This window comes from Coptis chinensis, chromosome 3 (assembly GCF_015680905.1).
Source record: "Coptis chinensis isolate HL-2020 chromosome 3, ASM1568090v1, whole genome shotgun sequence".
NCBI lineage: Eukaryota > Viridiplantae > Streptophyta > Magnoliopsida > Ranunculales > Ranunculaceae > Coptis > Coptis chinensis.
This window is the reverse complement of record NC_141458.1, coordinates 23,443,238-23,466,012: the sequence shown is the minus strand read 5'-3', so window position 1 is coordinate 23,466,012 and position 22,775 is coordinate 23,443,238. Positions and strand designations below refer to the sequence as shown.

Here is a 22,775-nt window from a genome sequence, read left to right as displayed (position 1 = left end):
TAAACAAGAATCATATCCATTACAATTTCAACCTAGAAGCCATTGGAGATTCACAAGTAATCACACATTTGTTTATATCCTTAGCCAAAAGATCACACAATTGTATATATATAACGCAATAAATGATAGTAGGACATAGTTCACAAAGCATACATTTTCCAATATTACGACACATAAGACATGAACTAATCAATCTAGCATATATCTTGCACCACCCCTACCAAGGTTTTCCATAGAATTGGTTAAGGTCCACGGTCTGAGACTGTAAACGATAAGCCGAGGTCATCAAGAAATTTAATCTAGCAATGGGATCTTGGACATTACCTACCGAAAGATTAGCCTAGTAGCTAAGCGTGCGGTTTGGCAATGTCAATGCTCCAGTTTTCGAGGGAATAGTAGGTAAACTGATGTTGTTGTTGTTGTTGGAACTTTGACCTTGAGATGTCACGAAGTTGTTATTGGTAATTGAAATTCAAATATGGGTTTGCTATTGTGTTGATTCTCAAAGATTGGTTGACGACATGTTTGTTAGGGCCTGGGTGCTATGGAGACGATCGTTCTTCCAACTCAGCCAACACTTCCAAGGAAGACTTCATGTCATTATTGTGGGAACCACTTGATTCATCAGTCTTTTGCAAGGAACTCAGAGACTTCTGTTTGTTCAAGTTATGGGAGCTATCTTGACTATGGTACGGTTTCAATTTGTCCAATCTTCTAGTCTTCTCAAATGTCCCCTCTTGAAATAGCACGGTCTAAAGATTTCGCTTTAAAGATGACGTTCTGTCCCTCATCAATTTCAGAAACCACATCACATTCAGTACTACAAGATAAACTCTTGGTATCACCAGTACATCGTTCACCAAGCTCATGGATTGCTTCCTCCGCCTGTCTCAGTAACCACTCAACAGTCTTACTAGCCTTTTCGAAACCAAGCGTATCTTGAAGATTGAAGAACTCAGGTCTCACCAAAACTTAGACCAGTTGAAGGTGGACTTAGATCTTCACTATCCGTGTCTGAGCAACTATCATCCAGATTCCTGCTTTCTTTTGAAGCTAATGAATCTTCTTTTTTTACGTCTCTACTTATTTTCGGGATGAAAAATGGTGAAGTTCTTGGGTCTGAGCTTGATACTGATGAAGTTCTAGCTTCAGTTGTAGTAAATGGTGTCCCAAGTTCAGGACTACATTCGACAAACATTTTAAATTGGGGGAAGCCAGATTCAAAAGAGTAATTTTTTTCCCTTAAAAACGCCAAACAAGATTGAAAATAATGGAATATAGAAAATAATCTTACTTGTTTACAATATGGTCAGCAAAAATTGGATCTTCTTAGCAAAAATCTTCCGACTCCTCAAATAGAGTGCAAAACATAGCTAGGGTTTGAGAGTAGACGATGATTCTTTCGCTCTCTCTTGAAATCAATAGAAAAATATTCTTCTTTTTGGGGAAACCATGATACTAAGATGGAAAATATTGAGTAAATATGGTTACCCGAGGGATGGGAGAATGAGATTGAGCAGGAAGAAGAAGCCATAGCACTGCCCGCTGAGTATTCTTGAGCCAAAACCTTTGCTTAGAAAAAAAAATGGGTCATGACTTTTTGTTTGAGTTGACCCGGTTTAGTTGACCTGGGCTTATTTTTGTATTCGAGTACTGTTAGAGGCCCTTGACGCTTTAACTTCAGTTCCAAAAATTTAAAAAGAACACCGTGAAAGTGTGAAACAACGGTTTACAATTATATATAAGCAAATCACGGTTTTTTACTTCTATTTTTCGTTTAAGGGAGGCTAGTCTAGTCTAGCAAACCAAGCGCGTGTCTTGTTTCATTTCTATTTAACCTAATGTTTTTCGATGGTCTTTTTCTAACTAATTAACCTAATTAAGAGGTATATTGATAATAACACTTCTGGAAGTCACATTATATAAGTGATTTCGAAAACTTGACAAAGTCACTTTTAAAGTGATGTTGAATACATAGATATTACATCACTTTTTAAGTGACACGGTGAGTAACAACACCTTTAAAGTGATGTGGAATACATGGATATGACATCACTTTATAAGTGATACGGTGAGTGACATAAAAAAGTGTTACTACATCACTATCACGACATCACTTATTAAAATGATGTTGTACAACTCTACTATATCAGCTTTTGAAATAAGTGATTTTAAAAAAAAAAAATTGTGATAATTATTACATCACATGCTGAGAAAAGTGATGTCATAGTTTTCATATGATATCACTTCACTAAAAGTGATGTAAAGTAGTGATGTCATATGTCATATTTGTTGTAGTGATTATCCTAATAGGTGCTTTAATTTTAATGTTATGTTTCTATGCCACCCCCAAACAAGAACATGCTTTGTCCTCAAAGTATTAAAATAAGAAGGTTAGGAAATACCATGGAAACACATGAAAATTGAAGAACACCTGCAAAACAAATTTAAAACATACTAATATAGGTAAAGAAAAATAGACGCAACTCTATACGAGTTCCACCCTTTATGAGGTTAACAAGAAGTAAATTGCTTGGGACAGAAGTAGACACTAGCAAAAATAAAAACTACCTCATATCCCGCATTTACTCATCGTCCTCCTCTTCAATAAAGAATTGAGGTTCCTTGGCATCCTGCCATGCCATGATAATTTGCCAGGCCTCACGCCATTTATCATCTACAATTGCTAATCGGTCAAGCATCACTTGGTCGGATGGGGTGTAAGGGGCAACCCAATTAGGTTGTAGCCTCCATCCTGGCCAAGTCATTGCACGGAATAAACGTATAATGCAGTTGGTGGGTCGCACAATGTCACCCCAACCCAATCCGTGATACAGGCACAAAAATTCGGAAAGAAACATAACATTATTCGACAAACTAAGACATGCATAAGAAGATACTTATGCCTCATACTGTGAGCTCGAGCTAAACTAGAAACTAAGGCCCGGGGAATGTCATAAAGCATATGTCTCGTGGGTAAAGCAAGGAAGACGTTGTGAGTGGCATCATTCATAGAAGAAAAATGTCATTCCCCTAATATGTTTAGCATGATAAAAAACATCACCGTGCCCACGTTTAGGGCTGGGACAAGCTACCCAGGGCTACGTTATATTGCCCTTGGTCCTCTATACGGAAAATTCCTGCCCCGTAGGCCTCATGCAAAAACTCATAAGTGTAGACTTACATATTATCTACCCAATGGCCCCATGGGTCTTGAACTTCAACAGGCATAGACAGTCCAAGGGCAAACACCAATAAGAACTTGGTTATATCCATTCTCTCATCCTCAATGGTGATGGAGAACACCTGCTCTCCTTCCGGTCTTTCAAAGAACGTACAATGCTCATAAACATAAGTTGTAAGTGCAATAGAATATAGTTCATCAGGGCTTACCATTAGAGGCTGCCATCCTACCTGTATAATCACGTTGCGGAACCAAGATCCATACATGTCACCTGCGAATAAATCTTCGAATGACATCTCCGGTATAATCTGAGGAGACTACATATCACACAACACACTCTAGAACTGCTGGAAACAACCTTGGAAGAACCTACAAAAAATCAGAACTAAAAATGGTTGTTGAGGTGAAGGGTGTGGGCGTACTCAACTTTGCTTGTGGAAGGGCGCGCACGCGCTCTTGCCTTGCTCAATGTCTAGCTATTTTAGCATGTGCGTGCTCTGAGTATAGGCAAAACAGAGGGCGTGCGTGCTCCGAGTATGATGAGTGCTATGAAGTGCAAAATTCAAAGACAAAGTGAGAGATGCAAAGTGAGAGGTGTGATGTGAAGTTGAGAGTGCACCAATGATTTATAGAGAACTAGTTTCTAAGTTCAACAAGTTTCCCAACTAGTTAAGGCAACATGATGGAATAAGATAATTTTAAATCCAAAATAGAAACAGACAAGAGGCACACTCCAAAACCAAACCAATAGCTTTTTGGCTGGAATTAAAATAGCACTCTTCTAGTTATGACTCCTTGAGATTGCACCAAGCAACACTTTCTAATTCTAGCAACACCGAAATAGCAACATTCTCACATAATTCAATCATAATCAAACAGGCAAAAAATTTGACAACAAAATACGTGGATATGATTAGAGGCACTGCTAAATAAATAATTCCACCCCTAAACAACACATAGCATATGGAAAAAACTAAAAATAGCTTCAAATTAAATTAAATTGAAATAACAATTACAGAATCCAAATATTAACTACTTAACTATCAATTCGGAAACAAAATCTACGAAAAACAAGAAAACTAGTCTTAACACAACAAAAACTAGCCACACGACGATGATGGGCCAGAGTCATCCGTTCTGCGCCGACGACGCTCATGCCTTACAGAGGTATCCGAAGAAGAACCCCCATTAGGTGGCAAGCGTCGTAGAACTTCAATTTGGAACTTCCTCTGTCCCTTTATATATGTGTTCATGGATTCCTCATGCTCTTTATCCCGCTGGACTAGGGTCTCCATGTTAGCCTGGAGCTCTCGGTTACTAGCACGTACTGAGTTCCTCAAAATTATGATGGATATTAACCTGCCTAGTCCACAGATCCTCACAAATGGTATTAAGAGAACGCGGACCACGTTGAAGCAATGCCATACATTCTATATCAGAAGTAGCCTTTTCCAAGGCATCGGCCTCAAAACATGTCGTGTCTTCCTCATCATCATCACTCGACTCAGTCTCAACACCCCTATCCTCAAGCAATTTCCACTTCCTCTGAATACAGTCTTTACAAATCTTTGTATTTGCATGCAACTTTAACATAATCCGCTGAGTTTTCGAAACAGCTCCAAAATGCAGCATGATCTTAGTAATCAAAATAGGGAAGGGTGTAGTATATATTCCAACGCTTTTAAGCTCAGCAATGAAAAAGTTGAGGAAGCAAAACTCATATTTCTTCTCCTAAAGGACCCAAAGAACGTGCAGACAGGACGAGCCGATGTCACTGACTTTCGAGGTGCCAATGATGTCCTTACCAAGCCACTGACCTACATCCAGCTGGTTGGTTCTCAGAGACGACTGTCGAACACAATGCAATTTCGCATTATCGTCCTTCAATCTGATCTTTTCATTAATGCCTCGATCCCTGGCTCGCAAACCCCTGCATTGTGATTACGAGGTTGTGTCTTGCCTCAACGCCTAGAATCCTAGACAACATAGCTGTATACACTTCTCTCCTCGTACCATTTACCTTCAAAAAAATCTTCCTACCCTCAATCTCCCTCCTTTTATAGAAATTCAACACCAAATCGGTGTGATAAAAATCATTCACCGAATACCACAACCCTTTCCACCCCTACTAATCATCTCAGTATCATAAAAGGGTGAAAATTGTTTAGAAACAAAAGCTTGTTCCGGAAGAATTTTTTGGTTTTGGGTCGTCATTGGGGTTTGGAATTTGAATTTGGGTGGAATGCAAGGTGTGGAGAAGTTCTAATTGAACTCTATTTGAAACAAATTGGAGTGGGTCGTGTGGTTTTTTGAATTTTTTTTTTTAATGGTTCGATGCTATTCTTGGAGGCAGGGAGAAGATGAAGAATGCAAAGTGGTTTAAACGCATGGGTTTAACCTGTTGGGCCCAAGCCCAGAACAAATTTCAAAATACCCATTTCGTCCTATGCCTCGTGAAATTAAAACAAAAATTCCCGATTTGTTAACGGTCCGATTTTTATGAATGAGCTATGAAAACGACCATCAAAGAGAGTACAATCCAATGATCTATAAAAAAAACTCGAATCTAACCGTGGTTAACATGTAAGAAAAATGGAAAACGCCTCAAAGTGCGTGCATGACATAAGTTATGTGTGCATAAGGAATCTAAATTCATAGATAGTGTTAACCCGAATCAACATATGACTAAATGACATAAACAACAAGAATAGGAAGTTGAGTGAACAAGAATGGAAAGACCAACACCCCACCCCCAAACAAATTTTGAAAACAGGGTTTAGAAAATTTGTTTAAACACGTGGGCCTTTTAAAGTCAGATTTCCGAGACTTCCTAGATTACAAATTTTTATGGTTTTAACATTTTCTATTTTTTTTTATGAATAAGTTTTAAAATAAAGGAAAACAATAAAGCAATAAAGACATAATTCACACCATAGAGAAACATGACTAAAAAACTGAGAAAACATGCAAGAGTGGAAAACGTGAATTATGTTAAACATGGACTTAGGATCCAGTACTTATAGCCACACACTCCAAAGGGAAGGTCCGGTTACCTGAATGGTGCACTCACCAAAATATGGAAATGAAAGGAAGTACACTAACAACAAAGGTTAGCCCTCATAGACAGGGTCCTGTAAAAGGACATCATCCACATCTGGGTATAGTAACTCGTGAAAATGTTTTAATCGTTGGCCATTAACTTTAAAGGTACTGTTGTCCTTGGGATTTCACAAGGTGATTGCCCCGTAAGGGGTGACTTTAGTAACCATAAAAGGACCAAACCAACGAGTTTTTAATTTTCCAAGGAAAATATGCAAGCGGGAGTTGTAAAGCAAGACCTTTTGACCAACCACAAACTCCTTACGCAAAATTTGTTTATCATGAATATGTTTCATGTTAGCTTTATAATCTTTCGCGAGATCATAAGAATCACTACGGATTTCTTCAAGCTCATTTAATTGTAATTTGCGCCTGACACCTGCTTTAGCATAATTGAAGTTAAGGCTTTTTATAGCCCACAACACGGTGCACTAATTCAACGGGCAAATGACAAGGTTTTCCAAACACAAGTCTAAAGGGAGACATACCTATAGGAGTTTTAAAAGCAGTCTGATATGCCCATAAGGCATCAATATGACACTTAGACCAATCTTTTCTATCAGGATTTACTGTGGTTTATAATATTTTCTCTATTTCCTTATTAGAAACTTCTACCTGGCCACTAGTTTGTGGATGATAAGGAGTTGCCATCTTGTGGGTAACTCCGTACTTTTTAACTAAAGAAGCAACAACTCTATTGTAAAAATGCGTTCCACCATTACTGATGATGGCTTTAGGAATGCCAAACCGACAGAAAATGTATTCCTTAACAAAATACACAATTGTCTTTTGGTCATTGCTACGGCAGGCCATGGCTTCTATCCATTTGGAAACATAGTCCACGACAACAAGAATATAAACAAAACCGTGGGAAACAGGAAAAGGACCCATGAAATCAATGCCCCAGACATCAAAAATTTCTTCCACCAAAATGAGATTTAATGGCATCATATTACATTTAGTAATATGCCCAAGTTGTTGGCAAGGAACACACATCTTGTAATGAACTTGGTCATCTTTAAACAGGGTAGGCCAATAAAAACCACATTGAAGAACTTTAGCTACCATTTTCATACCACTAAAATGGCTACCACACTCTTTGTCATGGCAGAAGGATAAAGCCTCATGATATTCCCACTGCCACTAGGGAATACAACAACGAATAATCTGATCTGCACAATACTTAAAAAGGTAGGGCTCATCCTAGTAGTATAGCTTAACTCTGGCAAAAAACTTCTTACGTTCATTTCTTGACAAAATATCAAGAATAATATCAGAAGCTAAATAGTTCACAATGTCGGCATACCATGGTGTAGAAAAAATAGCATAAAGATGCACATCAGGAAAAGAATAAGGTATGGACTCTGACTAACTATCACTGTCATTGGTAACTCTAGATAAGTGATTTGCAACCACATTTTCTACCCCTCGTTTATCCTTACTTTCTAGGATAAACTCTTGTAGGAGAAGAATCCATTGAATCAATCTCTATTTAACATCCTTCTTGGCAAGAAAGTACCTAAGAGCTGCATGGTCGGTGTAAACTAAGGTCGTAGGGCCAACCAAATAAGGGCGGAACTTATCTAGAGCATAAACTACAGCTAAAAATTCTTTTTCAGTAGTAGTGTAATTGCGTTGAGCATCATTTAAAGTTTTACTAGCATAATAAATTATAGTCAAGTTATCATCTAGTTTTTGTCCTAATACAACACCAGCAACATAATCGCTAGCGTCGCACATAAGCTCAAAAGGTTTAGGCCAATCGGGAGGCTGTATAATTGATGCAGATGTTAAAACGACTTTTAAAGTTGCAAAAGACTGCTTGTAGTCAAAATTGAAATCAAAGATGACATCTTTCAAAAGAAGATTAGTTAAAGGCCTAGCTGTTTTCGAAAAATCCTTGATAAAACGCCTATAGAAGCCTGCATGGCCTAAAAAGGCTCTAATGTCATGGACAGTCCGTGGTATAGGTAAAGACGCTATCTTATCCAATTTAGCCTTATCTACTTCTATGCCATCACTAGATACAATATGACCTAGTACTATCCCTTTCTTAACCATAAAATGACACTTCTCCTAATTTAAAACCAGATTTTTCTTCTCACATTGTGTCAACACCTGGGAAAGGTTAGACAGGCACTCACTAAAAGAGTCTCCATAGATAGAAAAATCATCCATGAAAAGTTCCATAAAGCGCTCCACCATGTCACTAAAGATATGTAGCATACACCGCTGGAAGGTACCAGGAGCATTACAGAGACCAAAAGGCATCCGTTTATACGCATATGTTCTAAAAGGACATGTGAAGGTAGTCTTGTCTTGGTCATCAGGATCGATAATGATTTGAAAATAGCCAGAATATCCATCTAAAAACCAATAATAAGCATGACCAGCTAGACATTCAAGTATCTGATCTATAAAGGGTAAAGGAAAGTGATTCTTTCGTGTCATGGTATTTAAGCGTCTGTAATCAATACAGATCCTCTATTTCATAGGAACACGTGTGGAAACATATTCACCTGCAGCATTATGAACAATGGTAACCCCCAATTTCTTAGGGATTACGTCAATATGACTTACCCATTCACTATCGAAAATGGGATATATGATCCCCGCATCGAGTAACCGTAAGATTTCCTCCCTGACCACCTCTTTCATGGCAGGGTTCAAGCGACGCTGAGGTTCGCGTGAAGCCTTCGCATTATCCTCCAAATAGATACGATGCGTGCATACACCAGGGTCAATCCCTTTAATGTCATCCAAGGACCAACCGATTGCGGAACGATGTTCCCTAATCACCCTAATCAAATGTGTTTCTTCATGAGCAGATAACTGAGAAGATATGATCACCGGATGACTACCATCTGGATCAAGCTGGATATATTTCAACCCAGCAAGAAGAGGTTTAAGCACAGGGGTGGGAGGAATGGGTAAAAAGGATTCCGGAGGATCCTTGTCTTGAGTAGTGAAGACCTATTTAGGTAAGAGGTCTTCAAACTCGGAAAAAGGAGCGACAAAAGGATCTAAGATAGGGGTAGAATCGAAAAGGGCGTTGACTTCCTCTAAGTAGGAGTCATCGTCGAAGTCGGAGCTACCGAAAGAAAGGAACTGGTGCATCTGATTTTCTGGAAATGTATTGTTGAAATAATCTTAAGCTAAGCTCTCGATCATGCCAACCTCCACATCTATAGACAAATTCGGTAACTGTTTCATCATCTTGAAAACATTTACCTCAATGGAAAGATGACTAAAGGACATGGACATCGAACTATCGCGGCAGTTTATGAGTGCGTTGGCAGTTGTCAAGAAAGGACACCCTAAAATGATAGGAACAGAGTCATTAGCGATTTCTGTGTCTAGGATAAGGAAGTCTGCTGGGTAGTAAAAATCATAAACCTTAACCAGCACGTTTTCAACAACACCCTTAGGATACTTAATAGACCGATCTACTAATTGCAACGTCATTTTAGTAGGTTGCATCTCTTGTAGACCTATTTGCTTATATAAATAATAAGGGAGTAAGTTAACACTCGCCCCCAGGTCTAATAGTGCAGTCATTGTATGGGTATCCCCCAAGGTACATTGTATAGTAGGACGACCAGGGTCCTTGTACTTAACGATTCCATTATGTTCATATAGAGTTGGGAACTGTTCAGTTAAAAAGGCATCTTTTGGTATATTGGTCTTCTGCCTAGTAGTGCACAACCCTTTTAGAAACTTAGCATGTTGTGGTAACTTTTTAATTGCATTAAGAAAAGGTAGGTTAATCGTTAGACTTTAAAAAACTTCCCTAATCTTATCAAAGTTAGTATCCTTGTATAACATGGCTAGTCTCTGGGGAAACGGTGGGTTCTCTTTATATTTAGCATATGGATCAATATGAGTTTTAACCTTGGCCGTTTTCCTCTTGGGTTGAGATTTAACTAGTACCTCTACAGGAGTAGGATCATCAGTTACTACTTCGGTATCTAGTAAAATATCAGGTGTAGGGACCACTGGTAGGGTAACAACAGGCATAATTATGGCATTATCGACCACTCTGCCAGAACGGAGAGTGGTGATGCATTTAGCTCACCTACATTGATATTTTTATTACTAGGATTACCTGTTACTTCAAAGGCTGTGTTGGCATTTTAGGATTAGGTACGGCTTGACCTGGAAACACACCTTTTGGTTGGGTTTTCTCTTGGGCTAACTACTGAATGGAAAGATTAATGGATTGTAAAACCTATTGGTTAGATTAATTCATTGATTGTATAAGCTGTTGGCTAACCTGTATGAAGCCGTCGAGACGATCCGGTTGTGTAGGTGTAGTGGTCACAGGTGGTGTGATTGGAACTATCTCACGTTGATTATTAACGGGTGGGTTGCGATAGTTATTAGTAACCGGAACGATACCTTTATTAGCATTATAATAATTATTATAATTACCTTGTCCTTGTCTTGATTGAGCTTGATTGTAATTTGGCGCTTGCCTAACATTTTGATTATTAAACCCTGGAGGTGTAACATGATGATTATTTTTCCAACCGAAGTTAGGATATTGTCTCCAAGGCGCGTTAGGTTCGCTATTAATGGAATAAACATTGTCCGGTTGAGCGGATGGTTGTTCATAGACTAGAGGACAATAGGAGTTGGGATGCTCAAGGATGTAACATAAATTACATGGAAGAGTGTTGACGTTCATGATAGGAGTAGGTTGTTGTTGGACAAAAATGGCTTCTACCTTTTTAGTGAGAGATTCGATTAAAGTTTTAAACTCAGGATCAGATTTAACCTCAAACATATTGGCAGCCTTAACTGTGGAAGAAGAATTACTGGAGCGGGGGATGTCATTACCCCCCAGTTATTTTGTTGTTTAGATTGATCTTCCAAAAACCTATAAGCCTCAGAGGCACCTTTATTAAGGAAACTACCCCCAGTCATTATGTCAAGAACCTCTTTATGGTGATGTAAAAGCCCTTTGAAAAAGGCACGAACAAGTATGTCTTTCGCAAGGTTATGATGTGGACACTCAACGAGAAAATCAATGAACAAATTCCAGGCCTCTGAAAAGGATTCATGAGGATTCTAGCGGAAGAAATGAATCTTTTGAAGCATTTTATCTGTCTTTAGTGGTGGGTAAAACTGTTCCATGAATAATTGAACAAGTTTGGCCCATAAGTCCATAGAATTAGGCGCTTGGGCAGTTAATCAAGATGTCACCTTATCGGTGAGGGTGAAAGGAAACACCCTCAATTTAATTTGCACCGAACCAACAGTATGATGATGAAATGTGGTAAAAACTTGATCTATCCTACACATATGCTGATAAGGCTTCTCATGGTCTAACCCATGAAAAACTGGTAACAAATTAAATATATTTGGGGGGATTCAAAAATTCCCCACTGGGTCTACAAGAACGATGCATGACTTAGGGCTATTGTTAAGGGTCTTATAAAAATCAGAGAGAGGAGTCGCTGTTTCGTCAGCCATTGGTGTAGGTGTAGTGTGTGGTATTCTAAATAGACATGTGCGTTGACATTTACGATAAATAACTGAAGATGGTTTACTAGTACCGGACCTTAATCTCATACAAGGGTAAGGCCAATATAAAACAAACCCCGAACAAATAGTCAAATAACCCTGATATGCTAGAAAAAATCCTCTAACAGGAGAGGCGAGGAGTGGAAGGAGGAGTACCTGAATGCCTCCTTGCTACGCGTTTGAATAGTGTCTTGTATACGCGATCACAGTGTATTCACGAAGATAGAAACACTGAATAACTTAAATGAAATGAGTTGGAAACTAACTTGTGAAAATTGGGCAAATTCAAAAGTGGACGCGGGCGCGTTCGGAACTAGGCATAAAAGGGCGCGGGCGCGCTCTTGCCTGAACTAATGTCCAGTGTTTTTAGGTCGCGCACTCTCTCGAGATAGCCTACTATGAGCGCGGGCGCGCTCCATGTAGAATTCTGAAAAAATATATTTTCTGAGCCAAACAAACACAGTCATAACCAAACAAGGGTGAGTGGGTTTAATGGGATTTTGGTAGGGACGAAAATACTAAAGGAAACAAATTTAACATAACTAAGATGGCAGCGGCACCATTTGATAAAATAGGAATTATCCTTTACTCCTATTTAACTTACTAAACTTAAACAGAAGTAAATAATAATAATTTTACTCTTAGTTATCAAAGTTATCTACTCTCTTGAATCATGCAATAAATGGAGTAGAGAATTCGTTCCACTCCTAGTCCTTTAAACGTAAGTTTCTACTAGTTTAATCGATACTAACAAATGAATGAGAGTAATGAATTGAATTATGCTAATATGGCAATTGAACTTAAATAAATGTTTAACTTATACTATGATAAATGAGTATTGACATGTGAATATGGAGAAGGGATTAGGGAGATTTGAATCCACTTGATGTACTCCTAATATGCTAGTGTAGATTATTGCAGTCCTAATCAAATAAGATTAAGTGTTTATCCCTAATTACTCATGACAATCTTTGCCAACTAATAATTAGCATGTAGGGAAGTCCAACCCATTCTCATGGCAAATCAACTGTCCTTCTAGAGTGAAACTCTTAACAAGCAATAATTCTAACTAACATATCAAGTCTTTATCAAGCTTTATCAAACCCCTATAATGGAGGTTTCGCTAGATGTCATTAGACTATCATAAACAAATATATAAGAAGGAGACATAATAAAGAACAATAATGAACTTTTATTAATCTAATGAATATTGAAAAACAATAATTAACTAAGGTTTAAACTAATAACTAAGTATAATTCATAATTATCTATCTCTAATTAATTATATCTATCTAAGTCTAAGTATATTGAGAGTGATGCATTAATCCTCTTTATATAAGAGAGGCTAGGTCTACATTTTCGTGCATGGGCTTTGGAGCCATGTTTTGGGCCTTTAAATCAAGCCCAAAATCTAATTACATAAGTCCAAAAAGGGTTTCTCTGCTGGAAATTACTGCAACAACCTTTTCGTCCACTTTTGCTCCTCCGATTGAGTCAAGGCCTAGACCGTTAGAAAGCTCTTTCCGATACGGTTGTTTTGAAATATAATAGGCCCAATTCTAAGGTTTGAGTCTAAAGATACTGCATGTGGAAATTTTGTTGACTTTTCTGCTCTATTTCTGCCCGCGTTGGCTTTGACTTTTCAGCTTTGACCGGGCTTTAAAAAGGCTTTTTCTCCTTGAATCTTGGCTTTTAATCATAGAACTTCTTAGTAACCAACCTTTGCTCTTTTATCTGGCAAAAGTGACATGTTTCTTCATATATTTGACTCCAATGCCTAAAATACATAAACGCACGTAAACAATACTAACTCATATTTATTATACACATAATTGGTCTAAATATAATGATATTAAGGGGTTAAAACTACAATTTTTGACTCTTATCACTGCCCAATAAAACTTTGGGATATTTGTTTGAAACATTAAGCATCGGGCAACTTCAATAATGGGTCTGTTCTTTCTCTCAGCAACCCATTTTGTTGAGGTGTATCCACACATGAGGTTTGATGTGTAATGCCATGGTCATCTAAAAAACACTTGAATATTGTAGATGTATAATCTATGGCATTATCAGTTCAAAAAACATGCATGTGTGCAGAATACCGATTAGTAATCTCAGCATAGAATTTTTTGAAAAACAGAGAATACTTGAGAACTATTTTCTATAATATATACCCAACAAACAGGGGAGAGAAATCATCTATTAATGTAATAAAATACTTGGCTCCAAAATGTCCAGTGGTTCTACAAGGTTCCCAAACATTTGAATGAACTAACTGAAAAGGAGCACTAGAACACTTATTTAACCTATTTTTGTAAGTAGTACAACGATGTTTAGTTAACTCACAAACCTCACAACTTAAAGACTGAATACTAGAAGAAATACTGGGAACTAAACTTCGCAAACTAGCCAGAGGAAGATGACCAAGACGTCTATGCCCGAAAGCGGGAGAGATCGAGGCTGAGGAGAGTCCGCATACGGTGAGAGTGCCCATAACCATCTTGAAAGTAATATATGCCCCCGTGCTCATACCCCCCACCAACTAGTGTCTTTGTCTATAGATCCTGAAACACAACTTGAGTGGAAGAAAACATGACATTACAGTGAAGAGATTAGATGAGACGATGAACAGACAATAGATTAAAGGGAAAATTTTGAATAAGCAAGACTGAGATAAGTGATATATTACGAGTTAACTGAGTAGTACCCCTACCAAGAATATTAGCCTTAGCCCCATTTGCTAATGTGACATATGATGGTGTGTGAGTATACTTAAGATTAGAAAACAACTGAGGATTACCTGTCATATGATAAGAAGCTCTTGAGTCAATGACCCAAAAGTTGTTACCACTTGTGTAGGGGGGATTTCCCGTCACTGAACAGATGACACGTGTATGGGAAATAACCTAAGACTATATATGTCCAGAATGAGACGAGGACCATCTGATCAGTTATGTGAATAAGTGATCTCGTGCTTAGCATGAGTGTTTAGTAGACATGTGCCAAGCACATGACTGACCGCCCTCAATTATAGCAGTTACCCAGTCGTTAGGAACTGACATAGACAGTTCATGAATAGAAGGAAACTGAAGATGGTGATCTTTGATGATAAGGAAGGAATCATGATGACATATCTTAGGAGTTTCCTTCTGAGATATAATCTTCTCATACATGATGGGACATTACTATCAACAAGGAAACTTACCTCTTGTAAGATATGGTCTAGATTCAGACTTCCATAAGAAGAGGAATCCTAATAAGAAGGCAGAGTCCAAAGATGGAAGGGAACTCACAAGCGGTGAAGATAACCCTAACCTTAGGACTCTCGTAGCTCTTCCTATATAAACCAAAGGGATTCGCTTATAGGAACTACGCAAAATAGGGTTTGATTCTCCATAATAAACAAGGAGATATGTAGGCAGCTGTCAGACGGTTCAACCCTGAACTTACCATCATCTCATCCTTTCTCCATTCATTTAAAGGTTCCAAGATCACACGGCACAGAGGAAGATCAGGGAAATCTCAAAAAATCCCCTATATCTAGTGGCGCCGTCTGTGAGGACGAAAATAGGTAAATATTCATTTCAGACGATTGATTTAGCCTAAAAACTCTTACTGTTGTGATGGCAGGAGCAAAGAAAACAAAGGGTGGCGTTACCACACGCAGCGTCGCTATGAGAGAAGAAGAGCATGAGACACATGAAGGAGGGGACAATGCTGGTTACCACGACGCGAACAACCCCCTCTGGAGACCCATGACCATGACAAGACCGCGCGGCAAAGAACAGTGCGGGCCTAGGAATAACGCTCAAGAAGAGCGTCAAGATGGTGAGAATGTTGTCACACCCCAAATTTCCAAAAAATCTTAAATAGGAAATTTTCCAGGATATAAATATCTCAATCGTCACCCTATTCAATCATCTGAAAACTCAGGATGAAATGAAACCCTAATAACCTATTTTTCCAAAATTAACTCACAGTATAAAAACCACTTACATTCCACTCATTAAATACACATATGATAACTTATTTAAATATGAGTTTTATACACTTTACCTTTAAGCCAGCACATCGTCTTAGGGTAGGATATTTATGTCCCTGCATACAAGATTAACAGACCCTACCCCTCTGCAAAAACAGAGTTAGACATCACAATAAAAGAATTTAGCACAACCAATCAAATTTCCATTCATAATCAAAACATCATTTAAGACATTGAAGTCTAATTGATACCACATAGTTATCACTAAACTAATATATAATATGTAATATGGTGGCTGCATTTTTGCTCAAAGCTGCCTACGTATTCAAATCTTTCAAGATTGGAATCAAGCCTTTGTAGTTCTTAGTCTTATTTGTCTCGCATAAATATCATAAATCCCTCTTGTAAACTCATACTTGTGAGACACAGCCATTTATGGACTTTTAATGCTCATAAAACCAAGCCTTTTATGGCATAAAACTCAAGTCATTCATAACACATTCAATGAATACCTTAGGTCATTCTTGCCACATTCAAGGAATACCCAACCTTACATTCTCGTACAATCAAGGAATACAACTAACCCGCAAGGCGAATACCTTAGTTCCTCTCTAGGGAATTCCAAACAATCTGGTCATTCATGACACATTCAATGAATACCCGTGTCATTCATGGCACATTCAATGAATAACCTTTTATAACGCTAACAGGCCATTTATGACACATTCAATAAATGCCCACCTAACATATGACATCATCAATCATAAAATCTCATTTGTGTACGCATTATTGAACTTTATTGCATATATTATTTCAGAGAACGGAAGAGATCTTGTTTCGTGTATTATTGTTTATGCGCTATTAATTATATTGATGTCTAATTGTCATAGCGTCGTATATCATAAAAGACTGAAATATCACATAGTAGTTAATACACGTACATATATATATATATATATATATATATAGGTCTTATCCTAAAGCCAAGCACGCTAATAGCCCTAGACCGATACTAATAGACCAAATCATAATTCAAGTTAAAAGTCAAACTTGGTCAACTAGTCAAAGTCAAAGTCAACCCTAGTCAACCAGTCCTAAACTCATCTAACCCAAAAACCCAAAGACTAATGCCCAAATGTCTATAGCCTTTCCCAAGCCCAACTAAACTTAATCCCATAAGTGAAATCTAAAAAAGAATAAAACACTCAAGCCTACATAACTGATTTCGGCCCAAGCCCACAAAAAAAAAAAGAAATGAACAGATCGCTACCTTCTTCTTCTTCTTCCTCACATCTCGCCACCTCCACCTATTAGCCACCACAAACCACTAACCCTCCTCCACTCTAACCCCATCGGTTTCACTCCTCACAAAAAACCCAATCTTTTGACAAGACTAAAACCCAATTCCATCACTCGTCAGAAGTCGCGTTTCGAAGCCATTAACACTCTTGTCAAAGCTTCACAACACTTAAACAACAATCAAACCACACCAAAACCACTCGATTTCAATCCCCAACCAAAAGCCCAACACTATTGTATAATCAAACCTTGATTTTCCCCAAATCTCAAATCGCGAGTTAATGCCATTATTGCTCTTTCAGAGCTTCAACAATACCCAACAACAACCAACATCTACTAATACAACATACTCATCATCATCCCATCATAACAATTAGGAAAAATTAAGAATTTGGCGTAGATGCAGTACTTCAAAAAATTTATAAAAGTCGGCCACCATTGATTGACTACAGAGAACATGCGAGGAATCCTATTTATGCCTACTCAAAGTGAGGCTTGAGTTCGCATGAATGGCCATTACATCTTTTTTTTTTTTATCAAATCAACATTTTTATCACAACGTTCCAAAATATTAGATAAGAAAAATCAGTAACAGATATGATCAGTAAAAATTTAAAAGAACATGTTCAGACTATTCACTGTTTATAAACTGAATAGTTAGATTTTCGAAAGTGGAAAAACCCCGAAAGACCGAAGTCGACTGTAGTGCGAAGAAGAAGGTTTTCCTCGTTCAAAACCTTTTCTTTTTTACTCTTACACAGCAACCCCTCACTGATGTTACTCTCCTTTCCATTTTTTTTTTTTCTTTTCTGGGTAAAAAAATCTCTACGTGTGAACTCCTTTTTGTTTTTAAAACCCCCCACCGAAAAACAAGGATGAAAGTGATCTATTTACCTACGGGGCTTTTATCCTTAACTAATAGTTATCATATATTTTTGGTTTTTATCTATTATTATTATTATTATTATTATTATTATTATTATTATTATGGTACTAGGAAAAAAAATAGAATGTTATAAATGCTATCCTCACCAACCCAGAGTCTGTTCAGGCAAGCCAGGCTCTAGAACAGCAAAGGATCAATCTTGAACGAGAAGTACAGTTGTGGAGGCATTTGTATCAATCTGACACAGGGAATGAGCCACTCATCGATCTCGATAATGACGACCTTCCAGAAGGTGGTCGTGCAAAGAACCCAAGGCGTGGGGATCCCGCTCAACACGAGACATCTGAGTTGGAATACAGCAACTCAGATGAGGACTCATATACAGCATCCGAACCAGAGTCAACAGACCAGGATCGTGAAGTCGACCCTCTACATATAAAAAGAGTTCAGACTAAGAAGCATTCTACCAAAGAAGGTGCATGGGAAACTGAGACGAATGACCTGATCCGTCAGATGCATCGGATGACGGGCAAGGGGAGAAAAATGCAAGACTCCCTTGTTCAATCTGCCATAATGGGGGCAGGCAGATCTCCTCTCGCATCACGGGTGATGAGGAAACCATATCCCCGTGGTTACAAACAACTGAAGTTCAGTGTCTTTAGTTGCAAACCAGATCCGGTGGATCACTTATTCAGGTATCGTGCCACTATGGGACAATATGATAGATATGACCATGGCATGTGTCAAGAATTCAAAACCTCCTTGTCTGGATCTATGCTCCAGTGGTACTATAGATTACCTGAGCGTCAAATCAGGTCCTTAGAAGAACTATTTAGGACCTTTATAGACAGGTACTCATGCAACAAGCATCAACCTAAACAAATCAATCCATTAATTGTTCAACATCAAGAAAAAGGATGGAGAGGCAGTGAGATCCTACATGCAAGGGTTCATGGAAATTTCCATCTAAATATAGTCTTGTGATGAACAGACTGCTATAATAGCTTTTAAACAAGGGTTGGATGAAAACAATGCCTTATTCGGATCTCTCTCCAGGAAACCACCCTGTGATTTAGAGGAGCTCCTTGACAGGGTTGAAACTCATGCGAGGTGGGAAGGGGGTGGGAAGAAGATGTCCTGAACAGATGTCAAGAGGTAAAGAAAGCTAGTCGGACAGTTCCTGGAGTTCCTCAAGAAGGGAATGGAAATTCCTCCCCTCGAAAATCAAAGAGAGACTATAATCGCAGTTACCAAATGGCTGAATCTCTATCAAAGGGACGAATGCCCAGAGGGTAATACCAGAATGTAGCCAGTAGTGCAGATGGAAAGCAACAGATGAAGCCACATGTGGAAGGAACTGAAGAAGCTCTTCCCTCAATGGACAGAAACTTCGCCCCTTTGAACAAAATGCCGGATGAGGTTCTGGACTCAATAAAAAATCAGAGTTACCTCAAATGGCCAGCTCCGCTTAAGCCAAGTTCCTTGGATACTAGAGACCAAAGAACATACTGCAAATTCCATAAGAGTAAGGGTCACAGCACCAGAGCCTGCAGGACCCTAAAAAATGAACTGCATGATCTGATTGAAAGGGGGTATTTGAAGCAATTTGTTGCAAACGAATAGGCAAATGCAGTACATCCTGAGGAGATCAGCACATCAGTTCAGGACCCAAGGTACTGGACCGCTCAATGGTCGACTCCAGATAAATATGATTTCTGGTAAAACAAGTAAACGAAGTGGACAGGTCACTGACAAGGGTGCGCGATATCAAATGCGCATCACCAAGCAGATGAGGATCATGAACAACGAGTTGACTACAGGAGTTTAGGTGAACGCAGTACCCCGAAAAGATCCACTCATTCTTTTCACTGAAGCTAACTGCCTTAACATCCAAAGTCCACATGAGGATGCACTGGTTCTCACACTCCCTTTTGGAGATTATGATTTGCATCGTATATTGGTAGACCCAGGCAGTTCAACAGATGTACTCTACTATGATGCATTCAAAAAGTTGCAGATCCCAGATGCAGAGATGGTTGCCACCAGCTCCAACCTGTATGGATTCAGTGGGGACAAAGCTCTCACAGTTGGGGAGATCTAGTTACCTGTAGCCACTGGTCCAGCAACCCTTATCATAAATTTTGTTGTGGTAAAAGCGAACACACCATATCACATGATTTTAGGCAGGACCTAGCTATACAGACTCAGAGCCGTTCCCAACACCTATCACTAATGTCTAAAATTCCCACATAATGGGAAAATTGAGACAATCAGAGGAGATCAGGTGGCTGCCAAGACATGTTATGCTTTGGCAACAAAGCAGTCCCTACTCCCTTTTGAACCAATGGAGGTTGGACCACCTGCCAAATAGCAATTACAGTTGGATCCCCCCTCTCCCAGACCTGATCCCAAGAAAAAGGGAGGATCCCCCCCACTAGAGCCATTGGAGGAAGTGGATATTGGGGGAGGCAGCTCGCCAAAAACCACTTTCATCGGCACCATGTTGAGTTCTGAAGAGCACATGGCTCTGATATAGTTCCTCTGAGAGCACAAGGACATGTTTGCTTGGTCGTTTGAAGAAATGCTAGGAATTGATCCCCATATGGCATGCTATCGACTTAATGTCCGCAGTGATGCAGTAGTAGTCAAGTAGAAACCAAGGAAAATAGGTGCTGACAGTTCCAAAGCTATAAAAGTCGAAGTTGAAAAGCTGAAGGTAGCTAAATTTGTTAGAGAAATTAATTTTCCCACTTGGATTTCTAATATTGTCCTAGTAAGAAAGAAAAATGGGTCATGGAGAATATGTATCGACTTCACAGATCTGAACTGTGCGTGTCCGAAGGACAGCTACCGTCTGCCACGAATTGATAAATTGGTGGATGCAACGGCTGGACATGAACTGTTGTCTTTCACAGATGGGTCGTCTGGTTACAATACTACTAAAAAAAGGGCTTATAAGCTCAGCTAAAAGGTGAGATGTTATAATTTTTATCTCGGTTTTCTAGGAAACTACAACCGAGGTAAAATCCATTGAGGTAATAGAGTTCTATAAAATCGAGATAATAAGCTACTGAATTATCTCAAAAGTCTGACATCTTATCTAAATATATTATCTCGGTTTTCTAAATAAAACCGATATTATATAGAATAAAACCGAGATAAATTGTTGATTGAAACCAATTAGTATAGAAGAAAACTGAGATGTTTTTTTATTGAAACCGAGATAATATCAAAAAATAACCGTGATAAATTCTTTTGGAAAGGGAGATTGTTGGACAACCTTTTATCTCACCCTTTGTCATTTTTTGTTGGTATTGCTCATGACAATTAACCAGCAAATAAAAACCTGTCCCAAACCACCACATTCCCTTTCATATTCATAAACATACACCAATTAACAAAAACAACCCAACATAAATAAATTCTTTGAAGAACTTATTTCATTAAGATAAGAAAGAACAATGTCGAACATGTGTGAACTTAACTTTCAAAAAGTACTAGTGATTAGTCAATTATTTATAGAAACTCAAATATTGTATCAACTATTATTCTTCGAACTATAATAAGACATTTTTTAATCTTTCTTTATATATTCAGGAAAGGAGACAGATGGTTCCTGCTGAATTTCCTACTCAAAAAAAATTTGAGAATCCACAACTCCCAAGGTATTCACGTCGGTCATCAACTGTGAAAAGTTATAGGCTCCAAGACTATCTTCATCAACTTTAGTAAGTGGAGACGAATATCCAAGATGGTCCTGATCCATAAGAGAAACATCATTTCTAACAAACTCATCCTGTACTAACTTCTGAAAGAATGACCAATATTTATGCTCAATCCAGTTCCATCATTGTACAACAGACTTATGCTAGAGGAGTCTTCAGTCAATCTTTCCTTTGAAAATATATCTGACAGGAAATCCCGAGGGAATCGATCATTGATGTCAATAAGAATATCTCCACGCTTGGCAACCAAGGACTCAACTTGAGGTGCATCTTTAGTGGAGGCCCCTGCCTGAACAGAATTATTTGATTGCTCAAGAATCATTACTATGTGTGTCACTGGAAGCTATCTCACCCCAATGAAGCTCTGGTAGGATAGATATAGGTTCCTCACATTGCTTATAAGCAATAGAACTACACAATAAGAGAGAATATAAACAAAAGAAGAAGGGCAGAAAAATGAAGGGTTGAACAAGTATAAAAATGTTGCAACAGTGACCTTACCAGAAACTTTGGCAAACTGTGTCCCGTTACTTACAGAATCTCCATCTTTCTTAAACCAATTGACCTAAGAGCGAAAAATGTTGTTAATAAATAGACGCTTTTGTGCATTTAAAATAATATAATAGAGATAGGAATTGCAGAAATAACATTTGTCTTCACATAGACGATGAGGCACCATTGACTCTCAGCTTAACTTTAAGTCATAGTTCAAAGTCAACAATATAGTTCACTAATTGCAATTCATGATGATTTAACTGTCAACACTTTATATAAGAGCCTGATCGTATTCGGAGAAAAAAGATGAGAGTTGATCGGACATTCAAACTTACTTGTTGTTAGTGGTTGCCATACACTAGATAAGTCCCATATGCTCCCTTGACGGCGTCCGAGTCTGGAAGTGGGTTGCAGCATACCCATATCCTTCGGAAATCTGACTTTCCATAATATGTTCCACTCCACTGATTTCCACGATTCACCCTCAACTTGCAAACAAACATAAAAGAATCATCGCAAAAACTGATAACAGAGTGAAGATCAGAAATAGTGAAGAAAAATAGCTTTGTAACCATT

At 38.4% G+C, this 22,775-nt stretch overlaps 1 pseudogene; it reads right to left on the bottom strand.

The window, feature by feature from the left end:
- Nucleotides 1–217: 217 nt before the first annotated feature.
- On the bottom strand, nucleotides 218–22,774 carry LOC147508704 (uncharacterized; annotated as a pseudogene).
- Nucleotide 22,775: the final 1 nt, after the last annotated feature.